Source organism: Nycticebus coucang, chromosome 5 (genome assembly GCF_027406575.1).
Source record: "Nycticebus coucang isolate mNycCou1 chromosome 5, mNycCou1.pri, whole genome shotgun sequence".
Classification (NCBI taxonomy): domain Eukaryota; kingdom Metazoa; phylum Chordata; class Mammalia; order Primates; family Lorisidae; genus Nycticebus; species Nycticebus coucang.
In genome coordinates, this window is record NC_069784.1 from 102088904 (window position 1) to 102115890 (window position 26987).

Below are 26987 nucleotides of genomic sequence, written 5' to 3' on the forward strand. Positions count from 1 at the left end.
AAAAATTACTGAGAAATTCTTACAGACTCAGGATGAGACACGCAAGTGAACTGTGCGTTTCGGGTGTCCGTGCTCTTCTGGCTGTTCTGGTGTCCGGGTTACAACCTACAGAAAGAAGGCTGGAGGGGGAGACGGCAGCTGATGCCCGGGGGATGGTTGCTCAGACAGCTGATTTTCAGTGAGATTGAAAACCTGGTTTGGCAACACCTGGTCAAGTTATTTTACCCTGACCAAGTCTCATTTGTAGAAATAAAGGCTACAATAATTTGGTGGCATTTTCTTCCAAAATGCACATGTGGTCTGCTCTGCCTAGCTAGTTTATAGGGTTTATAAGAAAACATGTCCATATTCTCATGATGCTTAGAAACATTATTTTGTATGCCTCAAGTAGTTATGGAGCTGAACTTGCAAAACACTGATTTCCTTCACTGAATGTGTCACTTCCCCAAGTCTCAGTGACAGCCTGCTAGAGTTTGAAATATTGATGAGTATGAATTCATTCATCTCCAAATTTCACTGACCTTTCAATGGAGAGTATTTTTAGCTTTTTCAAGAATTCCAGGCAGAGGAAATTGCCTACAGAAATATCAGATTATGTGGGTATTTCAGTTTCATAAAACTCAAGATGGAGTCTGTAAAATGAACATTTGAGTCATCATTAGCCTTATACTAATACAATAGTGTAAGGTCATTTTTGAGTAAGTTGCCAAAAAAAGACTGTAATTTAAAGCATATCTTTCTTACAAAATCTACTCTTAATATGAACAGACATAATAATTCAGATAATAATTTGTTTAGGTCCTGTGTAAATATCATTGTATTTTTTTTTTTTTGGTAAAAAATACTGAATTTCCTTTCATATACTTAAGGACAGGCGGTCAAAGTTAAATATATTATAAAATACCCACAACAAACATACGAACAAAAGTAATAGTAACATCAATAATAACGATAACAAGAATAAAATAATTTTCAACAGGTTTCTCAGATGTTTCCTTTCATCATTCTTGACACTCCACGGGAGCTTAGCAGCAGTTATTTTATTAAACTCTCTCTGGCACCTTAGTCAGTATGGTAAAGGTTGCTACCTTTGCCTTAGCTTTTTTTGTAGAGACAGATTCTCACTGTACCGCCCTTGGTCGAGTGCCATGATGTCACACGGCTCACAGCAATCTTCAGCTCTTTGGCTTACGTGATTCTCTTGCCTCAGCCTCCCAAGCAGCTGGGACTCCAGGCACCCGCCACAACACCTGCCCAGCTATTTTTTTGTTGCAGTTTGGCTGGGGCTGGGTTTGAACCCACCACCCTCAGCATATGGGGCCGGCACCCTACTCACTGAGTCACATGCCTTAGCTTTTTGAGCTATTAGATACATTGATCAACCTATCGGTGAAGTCTACTCCTGATCAGCCTAAATGGCTAGTTCAGCATCAGATATTTTTTCTTACTCCCATTTTCCAAACCCACTTTCTATTTGTTCTTGTTAGGGCGTTCACATGGGCGGTTTTATCCACCTACAATGCTGTTCCCCCTTATTGTGACCTGTCAGATCCCAGCCAATGGAACTATTGGCAATGAACTTATGATTTTCCCAATGGAAGTAATCCTTTTTTTTCTCAACTCCCACAGCACTATGAATCTGTTTTATGTTCTTAAGAAGCAGCCTCATAATTTATAGTTGAAAGGGGCTTAACAAATAGTCTAATACAATCTTCTCATTTTGTAGTTGAAAGCACTCGAGAGATCAAGGGATTGACCTATGCTGGTTTCTTATAAATGAGAGACCAGAACAAGAATTCAGGTTTTCCAGCCCACAGCCCCGTGATCTTTTCTCTGCTTTACCAGCCTTCACTGTCTTCAGCACACTGCAGTCATTCATCCGTTATATCTGATTGAAGAGGCTATTCGGAGGTTTATTTTTCATTTAAAAATGAACATTTTATTAATTAAAGTTTTAGGTTCAGAACACTTTCAGTTTTAAGTTCACCTTGAAAATCTTATGCTATGTGTAAAATTAATAGGTGCTAATAATGAAGTTTAAAGCAACTTTGGTTAGTATGATACTCAAATAGTATAATATTAACTGACATACAAATTCAGTTACTACACTCAGTTTCATACTTAAGTACTTTAATTTTCCATTTGGCCTTTCTAAGTATTTAAATCTTATAAATCTAAAAATTAAATATGTTAGTATAGGTACTCTAAAATTCTCTTAAATGTTTTAATATCGCTTACAAATTTAGTAAGATTTCAACTTAAAAATCACAAGTTTAAATTACTAACCTAATTAACCATTTAAAATTATAATTTAAAGCTTGATAGTCTCTCAATAAAACAATTCTGTCAGACATAAAATACCAAATATTCAGATGCCTTCTTCTATGGTTTTGATTTAGCCATTTCTTTATTCAATAATTTTCTAAAATAAACCAATCTAGATTATGTGCTAGGGGTGCTAGAAAAACACTGCGGGGAGAGGGAATAAAACTTTCTGTCCTTGTAAAGCTAAAATCCTAGGGCAGAGGCAAAAAGTAAATAACATAAATTAGAAAAATATATAGTATGGATTTTGGTAAATTTATTTATTTTTTGAGACAGAGTCTTACCGTGTCACCTTATAGGGCCCTGGAGTTATTGTAGGTCATAGCAACCTCAAACTCTTGACCTCAAGGGATCCTCCTGCCTCAGTCTCCCAAGTAGCTGAGACTACAGGTCCTACCACAGTGCTCAGCTAGTTTTCCTATTTTTAGTAGAGATGGAGTCTCATTCTTGTTCGGGCTGGTCTCAAACTTTTTTTTTTTTATTAAACCATAGCTGTGTACATTAGTAGGATCATGGGGCACCATACACTTGGTTCATAGACTGTTTGACACATTTTCATCACACTAGTTAACATAGCTTTAGTGGCATTTTCTTAGTTATTTTGCTAAGACATTTACATTCCACATTTACTAGTATTCACATATACCCTTGTAAGATGCACCGCAGGTGTAATCCCATTAATCCCCCTCTCTCCACCTACCTCCTCCCTCCCTCCCCTCCCTTTCCCCCTTCTCCCTATTCTTAGGTTGTAACTGGGTTATAGCTTTCATGTGGAGGTCCTACATTAGTTTCATAATAAGGGTGAGTACATTGGGTACTTTTTCTTCCATTCTTGAGATACTTTACTAAGAAGAATATGTTCCAGCTCCTCCATGTAAATATGAAAGAGGTAAAGTCTCCATCTTTTTTTAAGGCTGCATAATATTCCATGGTGTACATATACCACAATTTATTAATCCATTCGTGGATCGATGGGCACTTGGGCTTTTTCCATGACTTAGCAATTATGAATAGGCCTGCAATAAATATTCTGATACAAATATCTTTTTTATGATGTGATTTTTGGTCTCTGGGTATATGCCCAGTAGAGGGATTACAGGATTGAATGGCAGATCTATTTTTAGATCTCTAAGTGTTCTCCATATCTCTTTCCAAAAGGAATGTATTAGTTCGCATTCCCACCAGCAGTGCAAAAGTGTTCCCTTTTCTCCACATCCACGCCAACATCTCTGGTCTTGGGATTTTGTGATGTAGGCTAGTCTCACTGGAGTTAGATGATATCTCAAAGTAGTTTTGATTTGCATTTCTCTGATGATTAAAGATGATGAGCATTTTTTCATATGTCTGAAGGCCGTGCGCCTGTCTTCTTCAGAGAAGTTTCTCTTCCAGTCTCTTGCCCAGCCTGTGATGGGATCCCTTGTTCTTTTCTTGCTAATGCGTTTGAGTTCTCTGTGGATTCTGGTTATTAAACCTTTGTCAGAGACATAACCTGCAAATATCTTTTCCCATTCTGAGGGCTGTTTGCTTGCTTTACTTACTGTGTTCTTGGCTGTGCAGAAGCTTTTTAGTTTGATCAAGTCCCAATAGTGTATTTTTGAAGCAGCTTCAATTGCCCAGGGGGTCCTTCTCATAAAAAACTCGCCCAACCCAATTTCTTCAAGGGTTTTCCCTGCACTCTCCTCTAGTATTTTTATAGTTTTATGTCTTAGGTTTAAATTTTTAATCCAGTGAGAGTCTATCTTGGTTAATGGTGAGAGGTGTGGGTCCAGTTTCAGTCTTCTACAGGTTGCCAGCCAGTTCACCCAGCACCATTTTTTAAATAGGGAATCTTTTCCCCACTGAATGTTTTTAATTGGTTTGTCAAATATTAAATAACAGTAATTAGCTGGATTCATCTCTTGGTTCTCTATTCTGTTCCAGACATCTACTTCTCTGTTTTTGTGCCAGTACCATGCTGTTTTGATCACTATCGATTTGTAGTATAGTCTGAGGTCTGGTAGTGTGATTCCTCCTGCTTTGTTTTTATTTTTGAGTGATGTCTTGGCTATTCGAGGTTTTTTCTGATTCCATATAAAACGAAGTATTGTTTTTTCAAGATCTTTAAAGTATGACAGTGGAGCTTTAATGGGGATTGCGTTGAAATTATATATTGCTTTGGGTAGTATGGACATTTTAACAATGTTGATTCTTCCCAACCATGAGCATGGTATATTTTTCCATTTGTTAACATTCTCAGCTATCTCTTTTCTTAGAGTTTCATAGTTCTCTTTATATAGATCTTTCACATCCTTTCTTAGATAAACTCCCAAGTATTTCATCTTCTTTGGCACTACTGTGAATGGGATAGAGTCCTTAATTGTTTTTTCAACTTGACTATTGTTGGTATATATAAAGGCTACCTATTTATGAATGTTGATTTTGTAACTGAGATGCTGCTGTATTCCTTGATCACTTCTAAGAGTTTTGTAGTAGAGTCCCTAGTATTTTCCAGATATACAATCATATCATCTGCGAAGAGCGAAAGTTTGATCTCTTCTGACCCTATTTGGATACCCTTGATCGCCTTTTCTTCCCTAATCGCGGTGGCTAAAACTTCCATTACAATGTTAAAGAGCAATGGAGACAATGGACAGCCTTGTCTGGTTCCAGATCTGAGTGGAAATGATTCCAATTTAACTCCATTCAATATGATATTAGCTGTGGGTTTGCTGTAGATGGCCTCTATCAGTTTAAGAAATATCCCTTCTATACCAATTTTCTTAAGTGTTCTGATCATGAAGGGACGTTGGATGTTATCAAAAGCTTTTTCTGCATCAATTGAGAGAATCATATGGTCTTTGTTTTTTAATTTGTTTATGTGCTGAATTACATTTATAGATTTACGTATATTGAACCAGCCTTGAGACCCTGGGATAAAACCGACTTGGTCATGATGTATGATTTGTTTGATATGTTGCTGGATTCTGTTTGTTAGAATCTTGTTGAATATTTTTGCATCTATATTCATTAGTGATATTGGTTTATAATTTTCTTTTCTTGTTGGGTCTTTTCCTGGTTTGGGGATCAGGGTGATGTTTGCTTCATAGAACGTGTTGGGTAGTCTTCCTTCTTTTTCTACCTTTTGGAATAGGTTGAGTAATATAGGTACTAGTTCCTCTTTAAAGGTTTGGTAGAATTCTGATGTAAAACCATCTGGTCCCGGGCTTTTCTTTTTGGGGAAGATTTTGTATGGTTGATGTTATTTCCGAACTTGATATGGGCCTGTTCAACATTTCCACTTGATTTTGGTTAAGTCTTGGAAGGTGACCTGCTTCCAAGTAACGGTCAATTTCCTTCAGATTTTTGTATTTCTGAGAGTAAAGTTTCTTGTAATATTCATTAAGGATTTTTTGGATTTCTGAGGAGTCTGTTGTTATTTCGTCTTTGTTGATGAGATTAGAGATTTTACTCTTTTTTTCCTGATTAGGTTGGCCAAAGGTTTATCTATTTTGTTGACCTTTTCAAAAAACTAGCTTTTTGATTTATTGATCCATTGTATTATTCTTTTGTTTTCAATTTCATTTAGTTCTGCTCTCAAACTTCTGAGCTCAAGCAACCACCCACCTCAGCCTCTTTAGAGTACTAGGATCACAGGAGTGCACCACCATGCCTGGCTATTTTGGTAAATGTTAAGGAAAAAAATAAATTGATGAAGGGGAATGGAAAATGTGTGGGGTGGATGTAAGGGCGTTAATATATGACCCTACCTGTGCTGGGATTGATACTTTGTGTAGAGACCTTATCAGTTCATTGAAGCTACTTTCCAACAGAGGGAGGTTACCTTCTAGATACACTTAAGGTTGTACAAGGACTGGAGATTTGGCTTGGGACTTTACAGGATTCCCTCTGGTGACCCCAGTGAATACTCTGAACTCGTAATTGCTACGTCCACAACTCCATGACTTCCAAAGGGAAACCTGCAGCCCCCACATCATTTGACTGGATTTTTTATTTCTTTGGCTCTTAAAATATGTAAATGCACTTTCCACCCAAAGTAAAGACCTTCGATGTAATTCTGAATTTCTTTTTTTTTTTATTTTTAATTTCAGTGTGCTTGTTCATTCTTCTTTGTTCGAAGTACTTCTTTTTTGTTAATTTTCTTCTTTCTCCTGCAGTGCTGGCTGTTTTTTTGATGTTGTTGGTAGAGACGGGGTCTTACTCTGGCTGACTGCTGCTCATATGGGTTTTGAACCTCTGAGCTCAGGCAATCCACCCGCCTCGGCCTCCCACAGCGCTGGGACTATAGGCGTGAGCCACCACGCCCGGCCAATTCTGAATTTCTTCATATTCTTCAGACCACTTAGGCTTTATGGACATATCTGACTGAATTCCAGTCATCCCTCATGGTTTTGTCCTACAGTTTTGAGACAATTTCCCCAAGTCACTTTCTGGCCCAATTTTAGCATTCCAGGAAGAGGTAAACTTCAAAAAGACAAGCACTATGTTTTGTTTCTCATTTATTATTGTGTCTTGTAGAACTGTGGTCCCTAATCCCAGGCTGTGGACTGGTACTCACTGGTCCATGGCCTGTTAGGAACCGGCCAGATGGCACAGGGTGGGCAGAGGGTGAGCCCACAAAGTTTCATCTGTATTTACAGCTCCTCCCCATCGCTCCCATTCCTCCTGAGTTCCAACTTTTGTCAGATGAGCGGTGGCATTAGATTCTCACAGGAGCATGAACCCTACTGTAAACTGCATATGTGCGAGATCTAGCTGTGGGGTCCCCTTGATTCTGCATTATGGTGAGTTGTATAATTATTTCATTATATATTACAATGTAATAATAATAGAAACAAAGTGTACAATCAATGTAACGTGCTTGAATCCTTCCAAAACTATCCCCACCCACACCCCCACCCTCAGCCATGGAAAAATGATCTTCCACAAAACCAGTCCACGGCTATAGAACATGACAAGTTGCCCAAGTAGACCCTCAGCGCGTGTAAAGGCTGGATGGTGCAGCTCGAAGACAGAGGGGCAGGTCTCACGCCCCCTGCTGGTTGGGGACAACTGCTCAGAGACTGGATGTGCTCAAGCCCAGGAGGAAGAATCCTGAGGTGCCCCCAGCACTGTGTAAACTGAGAACCAGCGTGTGCCTGCGGGCTTTCCTACTGGTTGATTTTTTTAAAAATTCCTCAAAGCAGGTAGTACCTTTTCCTTTCTATTTAGTCTTTAGGATGAATGTTAGTTGTACCACTGATTTATTTTTATGATACTGATAATTTTCTTGTGCCTGGTGTGTATTTAAGGCATAAGTTCTTTTTCACAGGATAGCTTCCGTGTATTGGAATGAACTTTCATGTCTTTCTTTTTGCTCTATAGAACGAATTTACTCCCCCCACCCCCTTTCATTCACTTTCTGTACTCTAAATACTAGTGATCTTTTTGTATATGGAAACACGGAGAAAGGAGCTGTTACTCAAGGAGAATCTTTTCTGCTCTCATGTACTAACTATACTGTTGTTTGAGCATTCTAAGAAAAATGTAAAAATGGTTTTTAAGTGGGCTGTGCTGCTGGGGAGCAACTTCTCATGGACATTCTTGTTCAGGGAAGGTGCTTAAAAGCATTTCAATGAGAAAAGTCACTTCCTACTTGGCATGGGAGTGGGGTGCACCTGCATTCACCCCTAGACAGAGCTTGGATGATGACCTTCCAGCATCTTTAACCCGTGGCTCTGGTTAGTGCTGTTCCTCCATTCTTGCTCTGTCACATGGATAACTGCCCTACTCAAGCTTGGAGTAACCCAAATGTCTCTATTTCCCTCTTTCTTTTTAAATAAGTACTACACAATGTAATTATTGCTTTATTATATATGATGTTGTAAAGCAGTTCAACTCTTATGGTGAGAAGGTGGAAGTGGGGGAAGGAAAGGAAAAGCAGGCCTGTCCTATGACATTTTCAAAGACAAATTTATTCGTAAGTGAGACTTTTCAGAGAATTACCTACCACCTGCTATGGTTAATTGCACACAGTGCCAGGCCTGGCTTATAACATTTTTACCTGAACTTTGAAGGTCCTGAAATTACTGACATGAAAAAATTTGCAAATTAAATGTGGTTCGTGATTTTTAAATATACATTTACCACACACACACACACACACACACGCATTTATATATGTATGTGGAGAGAGAGAGAACATGCATTATTTGGCTGTTTTTTGATCTGAGTTCATAAAGGAAAGTGCTAATTACCCCACTCTATAGAACTCAATTTACAATTGAAAACATGAAGTGGGACTGTTTAACATCTGTATAAAAAAACACTTGTTTCCTGATCCTTCTAATGATACATTCAGGTATCAAGAATGTTTTCTATTTACTTGGCTCAGAGTTCTTTTAAATAAATGAAGGGAATCACATCAGCTTCCTGCTTCAGAGGCCCACGGAGCTGCAGCCAAATGACTTGCTATTACCACAGCCCTTTATACTTACTGAATGCTTTTCAGTGCGTCTAACTGTGAATCCTCACAGCTCTTTCTGGGGGTGTGAAGGGGGCTGGTGTTGTTCTTGTGCAGACTACAAAGCTGAAACCGTAAGAGGGGAGAAAGTACCATGGCTTCAAGTGCTCTGACCAGATGGGTCGAAACCTGAAGTCTGTTTTTCTCTTCAAGACCTGGAAAAGCTGAAGCAGCTGCTTTGACAGTGAAACCAAGAATGAATAAGATGCCATAACTGGTTTATATGTACACTATAGTTATTGATTTATAGTAATTAACTAATATCCTGATAGGGATGGTGCCTGTGGCTCAAAGGAGTAGGGCGCTGGCCCCACATGCTGGAGGTGGCGGGTTCAAACCCAGTCCCAGCCAAAACTGCAAAATAAATAAATAAATAAATAATCCCCTGGTAACACACGCATGGGATGTAAATGATTAGCATAAGGAACTATGTGAGGATCAAAATTCAGGAAGATTTAAAGGGCAGAAGACAAGATGTCTCTGCAGGAGGATGTAGAAATTGCCAAGAGAATTGAATAATGGACCTAACAGAACCAAGAAACATTTAGGCCAGGATACAATAGAGAACTAAGGCAGTTATAAGTTCAGGGATGATACCGAGATGCAAAGTGGCTATTTTATCTTGCTGTATCTATACTGTCTGTTTTCTAGAGAGAATCGAGAGCAAGGAAACCAAACTGAGACTTAACCATGAGATTGATTTGAGTCTCTAACTATGAACAGACAAAAAATTTGGGTGTTTTATGCCAGTGCTGAGGAAAGATTTAAATAGGAGCATGTGTTGTTATGGTCACATTTGTTGACTCACAGACATTTGGTGCACATCTTCCGTGTACTAGACAATGTATAGATTCCGGGGACATATGACGAGCTAGAATGGATGGTAAAGTAAGTCAGCACAGATGTCTATGAACATCTAGGTCTTGTCAGCTTACCTTGCCGTGGTATGAGCCATACATCTTTGGACAGTTTCTTCTCCCAGGTTATTAAAGGCCAGGATTTTCCAGGAGAAGTGTGAGCAAGTGATTATTAGATCCTGCACTGATTCCAGGTGAGAGCATTTGTGGTGAGAATAAGATGGAGCCGGGCAGGCCAGGGCTGAGATGACACAGCTGGTCTGGGTGGTCTGTGCGGCTTTCACCTCATGTCTCCTGTTCTTGCTGTTTTGTAAGGTCAGCTTTAACCTAAAGTGAATATCTTGAGTAGTTTAGAGCAGTTGATTTAGGAGATTAACTTTTGAATTGCAGTGTTGTTTGGGGTTATGGGTTATGCTGATTATTGTATATGATGGGTCATGTGTTATGCGGATTATTATTGTTTAAGGTAAGGGTTGACATGATTTTTGTTTAGATAAAACTTTCATGTATAAAACTGTGCTTTTGGAAATGGAAGAGCAGAACAGTCTTGGAGAGGCTACTCTCACTGTTCTCCAGAATCGCTGGCCTTCTGACAAAGTGTGATGGACCCGTCTCCGTGTATTGGCTGACAGTGACAGGTGGCCAGACTCTCTTTGGCTGGTGACACAGGAAGTAGGGAATCTCTGAGACATCAGGATGATTCTAGGGTAGTTAGGTTTGATTTGGAAAGGTGGCTTTGAACTGTCCCTTCCCATGTGGCTCCTGTCTTGGTTACTCCTTTGGGTCAGTTCTTATGGGCATGACGACTTCTAGCATGCCTCTGGCTTAAGGAAAGCACTAATGTGCTTCTCTGCATGCAGCTGTACTTTCTAGATACCAGGTAAACATAGTGACTAAGAGTTACTCAGAAGGCAGATGGGCATAAATGCCAGGGAATTTTATTAAGCTAATATTTGTAAATATGTGTTACTTGGCTGGGCATTGTAAAAACCAATTTAAACAGATTCTGTGCCTTCTCTGAGGCAGCCCTGCAAACATCAAAATCATGGAGAGGCAAGGGAGAGTCTGTATCCCAAAGCAAGTGCACAGTGCAATGTCACTTACCATGATGTTTAAGCACAGCTGCCTTTTTCAGGAGTCGTGAGCTGGAGTCGTGAGCAAAATGTTGTGGGAGTTGCATTTTTAGGGGGAGTGAGGTGGAGATGTGTGCTTCCCTCTCTTATAGTCAGGAGAAGATTGTTGAGGGGGTGGTTTTTGAGGGTTGGTTGAAGGTAGACAGGGAGGGAACCTGCCATCTGGAAATGTGATGATGTTCCAGGCATTGGGTACAGCTTCTTAAAGTTGCCCTTGCTTCTGGAGGAAACAGAAAGAAGGGGACAGTAAGTTCAATTGACTAAGAAAAGCTGAAGGAGTCGGGGTGTTAGCGGCACTGTCAGACATCCTCCTCCCAACAACTTCTTGGCCTTGTGACCCTGAACAACTGGATTCCATGTAATCGTCCCCAAAATACACCTAAGGAGGAGGTGATGGCATCATTTCACAGATGAGTAAATGGAGGCCTGGAGAATTTAAGTAACTTACGCACTAACTACTGAAAAATTTACATCACTAGGCCATGAAGAGAAGGGAACATGGATGACAAAAATTATCACAAAGGACTCTGCAAGACTCTGCAGAAATTATAACTTTGCATGAAGGCCACCACAACCTTACATAAAAAAATTTCTGAGAAGATATCTGCCCAGTAACTATCTTTCCAACCTCGGCCTGGTGTCACCCTTGTTACTGACCTCTGCAGCCAAAGACAGTCATTTCAAAATAATCATGTAATCCTTTCTTCTTCAGAAACCTTCACTTTTCTTTGCCTCCCTGAATATACACAGAGTTTACTAAGACATGTGTATTCCCATGGCAATGTCCATTCCCAAATAAACATCATTTTATTACAAAAAAAAAAAAAAGAAAGAAAAATTTACATCACCACCTATGAATTCATATATATACACACACACACACACACACTCTTTATGATGGTGATTTAAAATGCAAGGAATATTATTTGTTGAGTACTTTATGCTAATCATGGTGTTACATGGCTTTTTGGACAGCCAAAAAGAGAAATTCTCCTTTTTGAAGAAATTTCCAATATGACCAGTCCTTCTGTAGTAAGTAGGAATGGGAAAAAAATAGAAATGAGAAGAAAAAAGCAAGCTTGAAGGTGCATATTTGACACAGAAGCTCCCAGAAGGTTTCAGGCTGGCCACTGGGACAGGGCTATGGAAAAGAACTTCTTGGAAGGGTGCACTTGAAGCTAGGTTTTGTAGTTGGAAATGGTAGGCCGTAAGATAGAGGAAGACTGCTTAGTGAAGGGCCTTGAGTAGAGGGCACAGTGATGTCGTTGGTATCTCTCTGTGGCTCTCTCCTGGAAAATCTTACGGAAAGCAATTCTAATAAAAAACAGTGGCCTTGGCACCCATAGTACAGTGGTTACTGAGCCGGCCACATACACCGAGGCTGGTGGGTTTGAACCTGACCCAGGCCTGCTAAACAATGACAACTGCAATAAAAAAAATAGTTGGGTGTTGTGGCGGGCACCTATAGTCCCAGCTACTCGGGAGGCTGAGGCAAGAGGATCACTTGAGCCCAAGATTTGGAGAGCTATGACGCCAGGACACTCTACCAAGAGTGACAAGTGAGACTCTGTCTCAAAACAAACAAACAAAAAACAGTGAACAAAGCCTCACTGGCTTCCGTGAGAATAAAATTGTAAAACATTTCTAAAGCCTGTAAAGTTGGCTAATATAGAACAGTATGACAGAGACCAGCTCTTGGCAGTCTTTTTTTTTTTTTCTGTAGAGCCCAATTCCTGGCAACTCAGTGGACACTGAAATGTTGGATAAATGTAAATGGGTAATGATAGTGAGTAGGAATGTGTAAGATACAAACTAAATAAGGGTTCTCCATATAGAAGAGACGTATTACAAGAAAACTTCATCCAAAACTAAAAGCACCGAGTTATTATTATCTTGGGAGTTCTGCAGGGAGAAAGGGACAGCATCTATCTTTTAGGGACCACCTGCAGAGGACAGACCCCCCCCCCCAATCTATTTTAAACAGAAGGAATTTCTTGCAGGGCCATGTTAATGGCCTTAGAATCATTGTGTAGCAGAAGTAGTAGACTGTAGACTAGGCTTTCAGAACAACTTTCAAAGCCGCTCCCCAGAACGGAGCTCCATTCTATTGCTGCCATGGCCACTTATTAAGAATCTGCTAGGAGGAGGAGCCATCAGGAGGATCCACCTGTCACTAAGTTGCTGCTTCTAGAATCCTGCTATACCATCGCAGGTTGACCCCTGAACTAGAGGAAGTATAACAGAAGATAAAGTACCAAAATCGATCCAAGGCGAATTTAAAACTCAAATAAATGAGTGAATAAATATAGTTAGTATAATTCCACTTAAAGTTCCCACAAATATATTTTGGAATTGGATCAAGTACTTTAAATGTGTCTGTTAAAGAATAAATTGTGAGAATAAACAAAGCATTATGATAAATACAACTGGAAAGGATTGCTCCTGGGGCTGTTAACATATACTATAAAGTCACTTTTATAAAACAGCATAGAATTAACACCATAGTTAAATACCAAAAAATAAAGAGTCTAGAGTGTATCTTAGAATTTTCTGGAACTTAATATATGTTATTTGGTGGGAAATAGGCTTTATTTAATTGTAACTGACTATTTAAAAAAATAAACTTTGACTTTTATGGTATGCCTTAAACACTTAATTTCATGTGCATTGAAATCTTACGTATAGGGCGGCGCCTGTGGCTCAGTCGGTAAGGCGCCGGCCCCATATACCGAGGGTGGCGGGTTCAAACCCGACCCCAGCCAAACTGCAACCAAAAAATAGCCGGGCGTTGTGGCGGGCGCCTGTAGTCCCAGCTACTCGGGAGGCTGAGGCAAGAGAATCGCCTAAGCCCAGGAGTTGGAGGTTGCTGTGAGCTGTGTGATGCCACGGCACTCTACCGAGGGCCATAAAGTGAGACTCTGTCTCTACAAAAAAAAAAAAAAAAAAAAAGAAATCTTATGTATAAAAAATAAAACAATGCAAATATTCAAAGAAGAATGAGATGACTATGTACAATGTATTAATAGTAATTAGGGGGAACTATTTCAACCAAGAGGTGATATACAAAGTATAAAAGGAAAAATCAGACATTTTGTCCTATATAAAATTTTAAAATACTTTTATGGAAAAATATATCATTGAATTCAATAGATAAACAGTCGCCGGGAAGGGGAATTTTATTATATATATCAATGAATGGATTAATATCAATACAGTATGAAAAAATCTAGTAGTTTGATATACCAAAAGACAATTAGGCAAATAATTTGAATGGACAGTGTACATAAGAGCAAATCTGATGGGCCAACAGCATATGAACAGATTCTTAAATTAACTATGGTAGGGAAATGCAGATTTAAGTAACAATATGATGCTGTGTTATATATCTTAGACAGACAAAAATTAAATATATGGTAACTCCAACTTCTGACAAAGATGGGAAAAGAGAGTATTTCTACGTGTTACTGATAGAAGTGTGAATTGCTATAGTCTTTTCGGAAAATAATTGGGCAACGTCTATTAAATGTAAATTCTTCTCTTGGAACTTCCCAGAACTAAAAGTACCTTGTATAATGATACAGGCACAAAGATGATTTCATTGCAGCACTGATTATAGTAGGCACTGCTCTCTCAAGAGAAAAGCGAAATAAAATAAATATCCATCAAAAGGACAGTGTTTGAAAACACCCATTATTTGCTTACCATGAAATATGCAGCAGTCATTTAAAAGAATTGAGTTTTAACAGCAACATTTGGCACATACCTGCAGTATGAATTATTAAGTAGGACTAGCAAGATGGAGATAAGTATATAGAATATGAGGCCGTGTTTGTCAAACAGTGGCAGGAAGTCTGCGTGTATGTGTCTAATTATATATGTATCCCACATATGTTTATGTACATACACACTTTCCCCAAAATAAACACAATCTTATACCTTAAATCCAGAACCTGACACAGATGCATTTTTATTTTTAATACCTCCTCGGAGAGAAAATAACGTATTAAACTACCATCTCAAAGACTAGAAATTAAACTAAGAGGTTTAGTTGTTTTGTTTTAAATTGTGTTGAATAATTAAGTTTTAGCTAGGGGGTGGAATGAGGAGTGGGGGAGCGTTTACATTTAAGAATAATTAACAGAGACCTTGTTTGGGAAGTTTCTATGGAGAAAACATCCTGGTTTTATGGCAGCCCTTCTTGAATAAGAGTGTCCCCCATAATTATCCAAGCACAGAGTACATCCCGCCACAGGCCTCACAGCATGTTAGGTTTGCGAACGGGTTACCCTATGTGGAAAAAAACAGTGACTCAAGTGGAAGCTCTCTCTTCTGTGAAAATATCCGCGTCATCAACTTGTCATCCAAGTGGAAAGGTACATTTTTATCCCTCGGAGGATCCGTCGTCGTCTTCACAGGGTGGATTCCTCCTCCCACAGCTGTGTTCTGAGTGTAGCTAAAAGTGGGCTCCCTTATCCTGTTTACTCCCACCCTTACCTTGTTGGGAAGAGGGCATTATACTGATTGTGTGTGAAAATGTAGATATTATATGAAACAATAAAATTAAATATCCTTTAGTTGTATCTAAACTTCTCAAACTTTGATGCAGAGTAACAAATACATTTTAGCTCTCTTTCGTGTAGGCCCGCGGTGCTGGCAGCATGGGCAAGTGTCGTGGGCTCCGAACTGCTAGGAAGCTCCGTAGTCACAGATGAGACCAGAAGTGGCATGATAAACAGTACAAGAAGGCCCATCTGGGCACAGCCCTGAAGGCCAACCCTTTTTGAGGTGCTTCCCATGCAAAGGGGATTGTGTTGGAAAAAGTAGGAGTTGAAGCCAAACAGCCAAATTCTGCCATCAGGAAGTGTGTCAGGGTCCAGCTGATCAAGAATGGCAAGAAAATCACAGCGTTTGTACCCAACGATGGTTGCTTGAACTTTATTGAGGAAAACGATGAAGTTCTGGTTGCTGGATTTGGTCAAAAAGGTCATGCTGTTGGTGATATTCCTGGAGTCCGCTTTAAGGTTGTCAAAGTAGCTAATGTCTCTCTTTTGGCCCTTTACAAAGGCAAGAAAGAAAGACCAAGATCATAAATTTTGATGAAAACACAGTTAATAAATTTTCATATGCCAAAAAAAAACAAAACAAAAAACAAATACATTTTGGATCGCACTGTGTTTTATTGGTGTGAATGTGTGTCTGTGTGTGCACACGCGCACATGTGTATGAAATAATAACTAATGGAAACAAAATTTTTGAAACATTACTTAACCTTACTATATGCATTCCTAATACTTTCTACTCCATTCTATTATTCAACTTTATTTTATTTTATTAAAAAAAATACTGATCATAACCCACTGAGTTGACTTAGTGACCCACTAAATGGAGTAGTGACCTGTGGTTTGAAAAAGTACTGCATCAAAGGAGTCCTATCAAAACTGCATACAAGGTCTCCACTGAACAGAAGGTTTCCACTGAACAGGTGAGACAGTTACTCAGTGCAGTCAAGTGCAGACCTAGGCTTGGTTTGCTTCGTTTCATTTATACCAATAAGACCAGTGCATGTGGAAGACATTCTGAAAGCAGGTTCCTTAAGGTAGTTTTAGGAAAACCTAAGCAAAATCATTATAATGCTTTTAGAGAATTAGCTTAAAGTGGAGAAAAATAAGTTTTAGTTGCTTTTGTGGATGTCTTAGGTAATTATTTCCTCCATTGGGGCTATCATGAGAAGGCTGGCCATCTTGGTATAAACAGAAGGCATCTCAGTTGATTTCACCTCTGCCCTAAGCTTTCTTGGATCACCTTTTCTGCTCAGATTTTAAAATAATATGCTAATGTTAGAAAAGGAAAAATTTCCATACTAAACTAAATAACATTTAAGGATTTTGTTTTATAATGTTATAATTATTCTAGTTGAGTATGCTGCTAAAGTAATTCTTCTTAGGCTCAGTAGAAATCAGTTTTACACTCTGTTTCAAAACAGGATTTGTGTGGATTATAAGCAGAGGTGACTTATATGCACAGGCATTGAAAGTGGAAGTGTTTGAAAAGCAGAATCATACTTTGAAATCAAATGAAAATTATATATGTTATATCTAACTTGATTGGGGAGCAAAGAATTTCAAAGAGCAGGTGGAAACTGGACTCTGCCTGTGCTGTATTTTACAGTACATCAAATTTAAAACGCATATAAGAGACTTTTTTTAGACCTTCACTAGGAAAGAAAGGCCCATTTACCGTATTCATTTAATCTAACTTATTTTCTTAATATTAACATCAGTGCCTTTGATATTGTGGTGTTATCTAAAGATGGTTCTCACAGGGGGTAAAGGCGGAGATGAGGGTTGGAAACGTCCCTGCTTGGTACTTTTCCAGCAGTCCCCTGTCACCAAGCTCATTGTTATTTCCTTTTCACTCTGAAGTAGTTCCAAATCTGATATTGCAGGAACTTGCTTTTATTTCCTGACTACATGAGTATTTGAAGTATATTGAGCCATTTTTGGTTTTAGGTTTATTTAATATGCGCCACACTGAGAAGGGTGTGACATGAAAGCAACAGTGGCGACAACTTACAAACTTGTTTGTGTGTTGACAAAACACAGCAAAAAATGGCATCGTGAGGTGTAGAAGGTCAAGTGATAGGTCCTCACTCCAAAAATTCCCCCTACCGCTCTCCTTTCTTTGCTAGCATTCCCTACCAGTTTTGAAGTATTTGGAATTACCGTAAGATGGAAGTGCAGATAGCGCTTTTCACTTCTGACACATTTCGATAGCTAAAGACAGTTCCCATCAAAGTAACTGAAAGTGCCAGACTGGAAATAGTTTCTGGGAACTACCTCGGTCATAATGTGAACTGTTTCTACCAGCTGTGACTTTGTGAATGGCAAGAATTAATCTGACTTCCTTAGTTTGTAGACTGTCAAAATATGACATCTTTGTGTTCAGCCCCAGTGAAGATGACTTGTTGTCCTTGGTATTCTATTTTCTGCATAGGTTCTAGATCATTGTTTCTGAAAATAGCACTGAAGTGAGAATCATCATACAACAACCAAACTAATGACGAGAAACTGATGGGACTGAGAGCCATCAACATTACACCAGCATGGTTTAGAGTTTTTATGATGTACTCGGTATTTCATTCCCTTTTGTTGTTATACCAAGGAAACAACAGGACCTCCATTCCTACTGGCTCCACTCCACGTATTGACTACAGTGGTTTTTATTACGTCATATACTGTAAGAGATCGTAATAACATTTTAAATTCACTTGTTTTCACAACTATAAACATTTTTCTCTTGAATTATTCCTTATTGACCTCGGGGTTTGTTTTCTGTTGTTGTTGTTGTTTTTAGTCCATTCAAATCACATGTTCTTTATTCTCAGTAGCATCCTGGCCTTGTTTCCTGGTAGGATGATTTTGCAGAAGAACAAATTGTCCTTTGGCACTTGCATCTCACCCGTTGTGCACTTGCTTTATATATTTTCCTGAGCACAGGAAGCAGCTTTTCCTTTTCTAAAGGAAGAAGAAAGAGGCAAAATGTCCTTTTCCAGCTTTCTTCAAAATATAGATTACATTCATTTTCCTTCGTTTCAGAAGGCACTTGGTGAAAGGATTATGATGTGCTTAAAATCGGCGGATAGTTTCTTTCTTCTAACTGAAACACCCCTCAGGCAACATTACTTGTGCAGCATTATAGATGCCCAAGGACAGCAATGCTTTCCATTTGGCTGGCTGTGCTTGCATGTAGAATACAGTAACTGGGTGACTCTATTCTGAGTTAAGACCAGACATACTCTGAGCATGTTTCTCTCCCAGTCATCTCAGGAGAGTGAGCTCTGAGTAAAGGAAGATGTGAATAACCGTGGGCATCTCACCAGCTGTCGGTGGCCCAAGGATACCTCTGTCCTTGCTTCTCCATCCTCTGTTCACTGGACACCAACATGCCTTTTCGTGGTGAACTATTACTTTTTTCTTGAACATATATTGTTACGAGAAAAAATAGAAAGAACCAATATCCATGCCACGTAATAATATATGGACCTTGACATTCTAAGGCAGAATCGAAGTAAAATCATAAAAGATTTGAATGAAATTTTTCATGAAAGGCCCTGACATATCTGAGCTCCCCTGAGATCACCTGTAACATGCTATTGGAGAAGAAAACTATATCCTCCTGTTCCCTCAGGTCTTCGTTATAGAAGAATTTTGGGAGGGCTAGAGGTTGGTTTGACTCCAAGTGGAAAATTTTGTTTCCCTAATGAGTATGGCTGCACTTGGGACATTAGACATTGAGCAGCAGGCATATGACCATCACCCAGTCATATGGACATGTACCCTTAATGCTAGGAGTTTCAGAACCCAGCTCTTCTGAACAGTATGAAATGATTTGGGCTTAATCTTCAGCCATCAGAATTTGGAGAACAAAAGAAAATCTTGCTTTTGTTTAACTGGTGATGCCTCATCAGGATCTCCAAATGTACTTGCTGGTGGTGTGGAACATAGACTATCAAGGGTAGGAGACGTGGATGGGAAGCTGTGATGTGGCTCCTTCATACTTTGTTTTAATGGAGGAAAACCTGCTGTGACATTACCTGGCCAGCAGAGGAGCTGCTGTTGCAGGGAGCACCTCCTGGTGAAGGAAGGAAGGCTTCCTGATTATCTTTTGGTCCAGTAACATCTTTAACAGAGTCCCCTATTCATTTCTAAGAAAATAAGCATCTTATTTTGGTTCAGCCCAGTTTTCTGAGTTAAGAGGAACCCAGAAAGAAAAGAGAACATTAGCCATGGTTCCAAACACCAACCAAGCACTTTGCCTCAGTCTGCATGGTGGGCCTGAGCCCGCACTGGCCTGTCTGGACTCACCTCACCTGTCCACACTTGACTTGTGTGCATACCTTGTTGATAAAGCCATTCCCACATGTGGTCACCTTAATGAGAGCTGGATCTATCATAAGAGTCCCACCTGATTGTTTGAAAGATTTTATTAGCATCTGTGTTCTCCATGGCAAACATTTAATTATAAAGGCACTCAGGGTGCAGTTCCCCTCTGCTTGGCTGGTTGTTTATATAACCATTGCTAACGTCTATTTATTATCGTGTGTGTTAGACATTGTACCCAAGAGTTCATATGATTTCGTCTCATTTAATCCTCCAAACAACTACAGTAGAACCTCCATAGTTGACCAGCTCCTTAAGTTGACCTAATTTTCAGAGACTGGACATGCACCACATGTACATATCAGCACTGTAGGCCTAGGTTCTTATGTTGACCGCCTCTGTATGTTCACTAGTTTGCTACAGTCCCTTTGATGGTTAACTTACAGAGCTTCTACTATATTTGAAATATTACTGTTATCGTCTCTATTTTACAGATAAGGAAAGTAAAGCATAGAGAAGTTAATAAATGTGATTGCTGGAATCGTTCCGCCAATAATTGTGTTGCTAGAACTGGACCCAGGCCCATCTGACGCTGAATGGCCAGGTCCTTTTGAACTCTGAAGGCACTATATTTAAATGATACTTTGGTTCTCAATTTGCGGATGGGAGCTGCAGCTAAGACCTGTCCCATGGTGAGGTACATATAGCAGAAGGACTTAGGGACTTTTGTCAAACTGCTTGCATTTATACTGCCCAGTTCCATCTTCCCCATTCTGATATGTGGGTGTCTGTCAGTGTCACCCTGAGTCACTGTTCCTGAGTGCCGTAGCTCTCAGGAGTACTGTGATGGAAAAATAGCTGAGAACCAGTGGACTGAAGAAAACCCAAGCCATTTTCCTGGGACTTCCTGCATGTGGAATGCTCTGGGATGGCAGAGGTTCAGGTGCCATTATTCTGTTACGGGTGCTGAGGAAGGAGAGAAAACAGCCATGTAGATGAAAAACATGAAACATACACATGAAAAATATATGTTAACCAGTGTGATTAAAATATTTCAAATTGTATATAAAACCAGCGCATGGTAAAAAAAAAAAAAAGTCCAAAAGACTTGAATGAAGGCATATCCTTTAAATCTGATTAAATGCTAAATTGAAAAAATAGGAAGTTTGTCTTCAACTGACAAATGTTTAAAGAACAATTTGCTTGGTCTGCTCCATTTGGATCAACCCATTCCATTTAGAAGCAAATTATGCATAAAGGAAACCACCGATTTTTGAAGCAAAGTTAGTGAACAGGAGACAGTTCCTGTTACTATGTGCATAACCCAGTACCTGGTACGTGATAGGATTTTGACAATGTTTCTTGAGGGAATGAATAAATAGGAACTGTTTCAATAAAAAAAAAAAAAAAGTATGCCGAACACATACACATGAAAAATATATGCATATATTAAAATATATATGAAAAACATTTATCGATGTCTATGTGTATGACTCTAGGCATATATATCCTTCTCTCCTAGGTCCCGCGTCGGCCTTAGTAAGGGTGCAGGCTGTTATGCATTCGTTATGCAACACTTCATCCCACAACTGCCTGGTGCCTTGCGGAGTGAGCTTGGGGTCTGGTGGGGACAAAGGCCTTTCCAGGCCTTTGAGGAACTTACAGTCCAGTGAGTTTTTGTTTTTCTTGAGGGTAGCACTGACAGTTCCATTTATAGATCAGTTCTTGTAGATCCTAATGGTTCAGACAGATAGAGAATTTTGTAGAAAAGTCTTCTGAAAGGTTAAAAAAAAATAATAATAATTCAAGGACAAGGGCCCATGATTTTTAGTCCCTAATAGTGGACTGGGACCACATTTAGAGCTTGAGATTTTTTTTTTACTTAATTATTGGTTTAATACTAAGTATGACTTTTTCTGTTTCCCTTAGCAATTTCTAGTTTGCGATTAATTAGAAATGGCAGCTGACAGCAGAAAAAGAACCAGAAGAAACATTAACTCTAAGTTCTCAGGGCTATTTAAGAGTAAAAAGGCCATGTGTAATTCAGCAGCCTCTGAGATGGTGAGTGAAGTGCGTCGTAGCACCAGGGAAGTAGGTTTTCTTCCTTAAGCACATTCCCCAGCTCTAGAATCTGTGTTTCTCCATTACCTGCAGATTCCCTACCATGGAATTTAAGGCCTTCTGGGATTTGGTCCAAATGTCCTTTTTAATACATTTCCTTCTGCCCTTAGGCTCCCCTAGAACCCTCACTCTAGTTAATCAAGCATTTCTTCATTCTTTTAACATGCCTAAACTATCTTGGTTCCAATACTTAACCAGTGCTCTTCCCTACAAGAAGATCTCTTATTTCTACTTGTCAAAATCCTCTTATTTTGGAAAACAAAACTCAAACATTACCTCTATGAAGACCTTCATCTGTTGGAACTGAGCATTCCTTATCTGTGCTAATCCGTGTAGCAGTTTGTTTAGACCTTGGCTAAAGCATGTAGCCTTTCTTAAAAAATTATTTTTTGTTATCTGGGTACATTGAGGATCTCTACATTCTTTGAGGGTAAGAAGCATGTCTTATGTGTTTTGTGTCACTCTTCAATGACAATGATTTGTATAAAATAAGTATTATTATTATTATTATTATTTTTAGATATTCTCTCTCTGTTGCACAGGCTAGAGTATAACTCCTGGGATCAACAAAATTGAGTAATTTTTAAGTGGTTTAAGATTAAGTAAATTTTAGATCTATGGAAAAGGCACTTATGTGAAATCCCTGATGATACTGAACAGGTCACATTATTGTCTTGAGGTGTTGTAGTCAACACTTGCATCTTTCTGATCCTTTGATGCACCACTGCGGGTTTTAACCTTAGAGCATTTAAATTAGCTGTTATCTCTCCCTAAAAATCCCTTCTCTTGTGGAGTGTCACGTGGTGACTCCTTCTTAAGTCCAACACACTGACCAGTCTTGCAGAGACATTCTGTGAGTTCTCAAACCATGGTTGGTCTTGCATTGAGAGAAGTTTTGCCTCCAATGACACTAACAGGTTGCCCTGTTAACACCTTCACAGCCAGGTAAGTCATTGTTCATTTGCTCATCATGTGACCCTTAAGTTTCATGAGAGTGGAGGCCTTGTTTACTCTGATAATCATTGTATCTCCAGGACCCAGAATAGTGCTGGGCTCATAGGCCTCTTGTATCACACCGTATTATTTAAAATCAGTGGTTTTATACACTGGCTGCCAATCAATGTCACCTGTGGGGCTTAAAAAAACACAGATCTGTAACATTGACCTCAAAGAGTCTAATTCAGGAGTCCTAGAGTGACACCCGCAAATTTAGATCTAAATGTATGAATCACCAAAGATTCAGGAAAACAAGGAAAGATAAGCTTTCTATAGCTTCTGAAGTTGTGGTTGTTTTTAAGACTGTCCATATTTTATTTTGAAAACTCACCGTATATGCTTAATCCTTGTGACTGCTGCTGAGAGAAAATAAGATCAAACAGGAACTTATATTAGCCACAGAAACCCTGCAGCAGTTCCGAAGTTTTAATTAATATCTTCATTAATGTAATAGTTTAATTGTAGTTTTAATGTATAAACAGGTTTTGACATGTGCTTTACAAATAAAAAAATGCAAGTACTTATCACTCAGGCTCTTGTCTTGTCTCAAAAATGCAAGTACTTATCACTCAGGCTCTTGTCTTGTCTCAAAAATGCAAGTACTTATCACTCAAGACCAACAATTGTCAAATGATTTTTAAGAATTATACTACATTTAAATAGTTATGGAATTGTGTTTTCTATTAGCTTATATAAAGTACATAACATTTAATAACCTAAAATAAATGCTTCATTTATCCATAATATATACTTTGTTACTTATCAGATTCTATTAAAATTGTTTAGCAAATTTCCTTGAAAATAGAACTTTCCTTTTTTCTTTACATTCCTGTATTTGATATCAGACTATTCTTAGACTCTCCACTTATACCACCTGGTATCTAAGCAGCTTTATAAGTATGACATGCTGTCTCCCTAGGTATACATTAGCCATGGAAGCAAGAATGAATAAGAATCACATTTGAGTGTCCTCTGCCAGAACCACTTAGCCAGTTAGTTACAGACCCAGCACTGGAATTCTTCTCTCTTGGTATCCAAAGTATAACCATATTCCTAAATCATTAAGAAGAAAATGCAGAGAAGAGAGAGCAGGCTAATGTCTGGCCAGGTCTGTGACTTTATTAATCAGAACAATTGTGGGGAATGTCCCTCAAGGATCACCAGAAAGGTTTCCCCAAGCTTTTCAACCACGTAGAGCTACATTTAATTTATATTTTGGAAATATTTCTTAATACAGACTCATAATAGTTCTCTTTGAAATTTCTGCCCATCCTTCTGGCTTGCTGAGAAAAGAGCTGGCTGTCATTTCCCTTTCAACAAGCCCCCCTGTATGCATGATTTCTAGAGATGTCCCTTTTCTAGATGAAAAATCTGTTTTATTTGTTACCGCTTTGACCTTACAACCCCTTGAATCATTTTACTTTTTTGTCTTGGTGGGTCTGTTCTCATTCTGTAATTTAATAACTCTAAACTGCGTATATCCACCAGGTGTTCCAGTTCAGTGTCGAGCAAGTAGGAAGAGAGTTCATGAACTCTGAAGTACAAGAAGTGTAACTTTCCTTGTTTTTCTGCAACTCACTTTCATTTCTATTTTGAGTTCTTTTTCTGCTAAAGAGAATTTCAGGGAAATGCTTCCCCCAAAGCAAGAGACACTCCCCTCTTTCTGTCTGACAGGCTCCAAAATAAAGACTCTTCGGAAAAGTTTGGATTTCAGGGTATGGTCGCTCATGCCTGTAATCCCAGCACTTTGGGAAGCTGAGTCAGGAGGATTGATTGAGGCCAGCGATTTGAGATCAGCCTGGACAATAGAGTAAGACCCTGTCTCTACCAAAAAAAAAAAAAAAAAAGTGTAGAGTTCCAAGCTATAAGATGCAGAATAGTTAAAAGGATTTTTTTTTAAAGTACTGTTTGTTTTCCACCCACAGTAGAAAATAATATAAAGTACTAACCCAGGATGGACATGGAGGCTCACATCTCTAGGCTAGCACCTGGAGGAGGCCCAGGAGGGAGGATTACTTGAGGTTAGGAGTTCAAGATCAGTATAAGCAGCATAGCAAGACCTTGCCCTTACAAAAAAACAGAAAAATTAGCCAGGCAAGTGGCATGCAACTGTAGTCTCAGCTACTAAGAGGCTGAGGCAGTAGGATGCTTGAACCCAGTAGGTTGAAGTGGCTGTGAGCTATGATCATGCCATTGCCCTCATGCTTGAGCAACAAAGTGAGACCCGGTCTCCAAAAAAAAAACTAAGCAAATAAATTACTAATATGATACATGAACTTGCTATTATTGATAAAAGAACATATAATTTTGTATTTTCTTAAGATTAGGCCACACTTCAGAACAAGAGTTCCCATTTAATGATTACTCTCAACTGAGATGTACGCCCCCAAATTACAACCATCTGGCTACTTGCCTTTCCTTACCTTTTACTGCTAGGGATTCAGATTGCCAGGGGATGGCAGGAACTAAGCAAGCAAAGTATACGTAACTTCGGAAGTAGTGATGAGGGTAAAAAGGGATTTGAAGCCACTAAGCCTCAGAGGTGAAGGATTGCTTCATCCACTTTACAGAGTCTGAAAAAGCACTTGGTAGGAGGCTGAGGCAAGAGGACTGCTTGAGCCCAGAAGTTTGAGGTTGCTGTGAGCTATGACATGACAGCACTCTACCCAGGGCAACAAAGTGAGACCGTCTCAAAAAAAGAAGCACTTGGGTGTCATTATCTGAAACAGTCCAAAGGAAAGGAAAGAGGGAGGGATGTAGGGACCTTAGAACAGGGTATGATTAACAGCAGCTCACTGCTGAGTCCACGTGGGTAAGGCTGGGCAAGCTCTAGGTCAGTGTTGAGCAAGCCAAAGGATCAGTTAGTTCTGGAACTTCTGAGTGAGCCCTTGGCTCAAGTGACATAAGAAACAGCCAGGATCTGGGAAGGTCAACACAGTCAAAGCTCTGCCAGAAACTAGGATTATACCCTGGGCTTCAAGCCAGGACAGGGCTCTCTGACTGACCTAAGTGTGATCTTGAACTCTGCTTTGTCCTCTGAGAGAGGCGCCAAGAGTCTGTTCACCTTCAAGGACAGTGTTCTCCAGTTAGTTTCCAGCACATCCTGATTGTTCCCTAAAACCTTTCAGGCAATGTGAGTCTTCGCAGGCATCTTGTGTAGTGTTTGCAACCTGTAGTGGCCAGGTTGATAAATGATTTTCAGCTGTTTCCTGGAGACAGAAAAATTGTAACGTCTTCTCCTTTGTTTTCCATCTCTATCACTTGGGTAGAATTACCATCCAACCCTATTGCTGCACATACATGCTTGCATGCATAGGGTAATAAAGATGTGTTTACAAAGACATGACCACATGACCACAGACACGTGGCCAGCGTCCAAACCTGGGAGGGCCAGGGACACGCAGAGGTGATTAGTCAGCTGGAATGTAGAAAAAGCAGGTAACCCAGCTCTACCACTTTCTCTCAGTGAACATCAATTTTCTCATCGATAAATTAGGGATAATGTTACCTACCCATAAGAAATAATGTGCATAAAATCCCGGCACAGTGCCTGACACCTTGTGAGCACACATGTCAGCCAAAATTCTGGACACACAACCTGTCTCTGTGTTGGAAAAGAGCTTCCTTTATGGTTCCTCAGAAGCTTGATTTTGCCCTACAGGGATCAATGGGCAATGTCTGGAAACAGTTTTGTTTGTCACAGCTGGGGGAATGGTACTACGGGCGTCCAGTTGGCAGAGTTGAGATATCCTGCTAAACATCCTCCTATTCACAGGACAGTTTCCCACAACAGACTCTTCTCCTGCCCCAGATGTCAAACCGTGCTGAGGTTGAGAAACCCGGGATGAACAGTGATAGCAAAAAAGGATGAGGTTAGCTGATTTCCCTTCATCCTTAGGAATCAGAAGATGTTAACACACTAACATTAAAGATCTCTTCTGGAACTTAAGGAGACAAATTGCCTATAGGACCCTGCTAGGAAATGAATTCTGATTCTCGGGAAAGAAAACTCTTTCTGGATTCCAAAGAGAAAGTAATGGCTTTAAAAAAAATTAAATAAGCAATTCTTACACTCAGCTTATTGGACTACAGATTAAAGGTTCAAAGGGTAGATTTTGTTGATTTTAATTTTTTTACCAATAATGTATTCTAAAAGATGTTTTTGTAGATTTATATG

The 26987-nt window shown here is 39.4% G+C and overlaps 1 protein-coding gene and 1 pseudogene across 5 annotated transcripts in view; both read left to right on the forward strand.

Annotated features, from left to right (window-relative positions):
- TPD52L1 (TPD52 like 1) overlaps nucleotides 1-26987 on the forward strand; it is a 108836-nt gene that overhangs the window by 19972 nt on the left and 61877 nt on the right. The window lies entirely within an intron of this gene.
- LOC128586740 (40S ribosomal protein S23-like) lies at nucleotides 15459-15951 on the forward strand (annotated as a pseudogene). The gene has a single exon (XR_008380288.1). The product of XR_008380288.1 is annotated as a 40S ribosomal protein S23-like (transcript).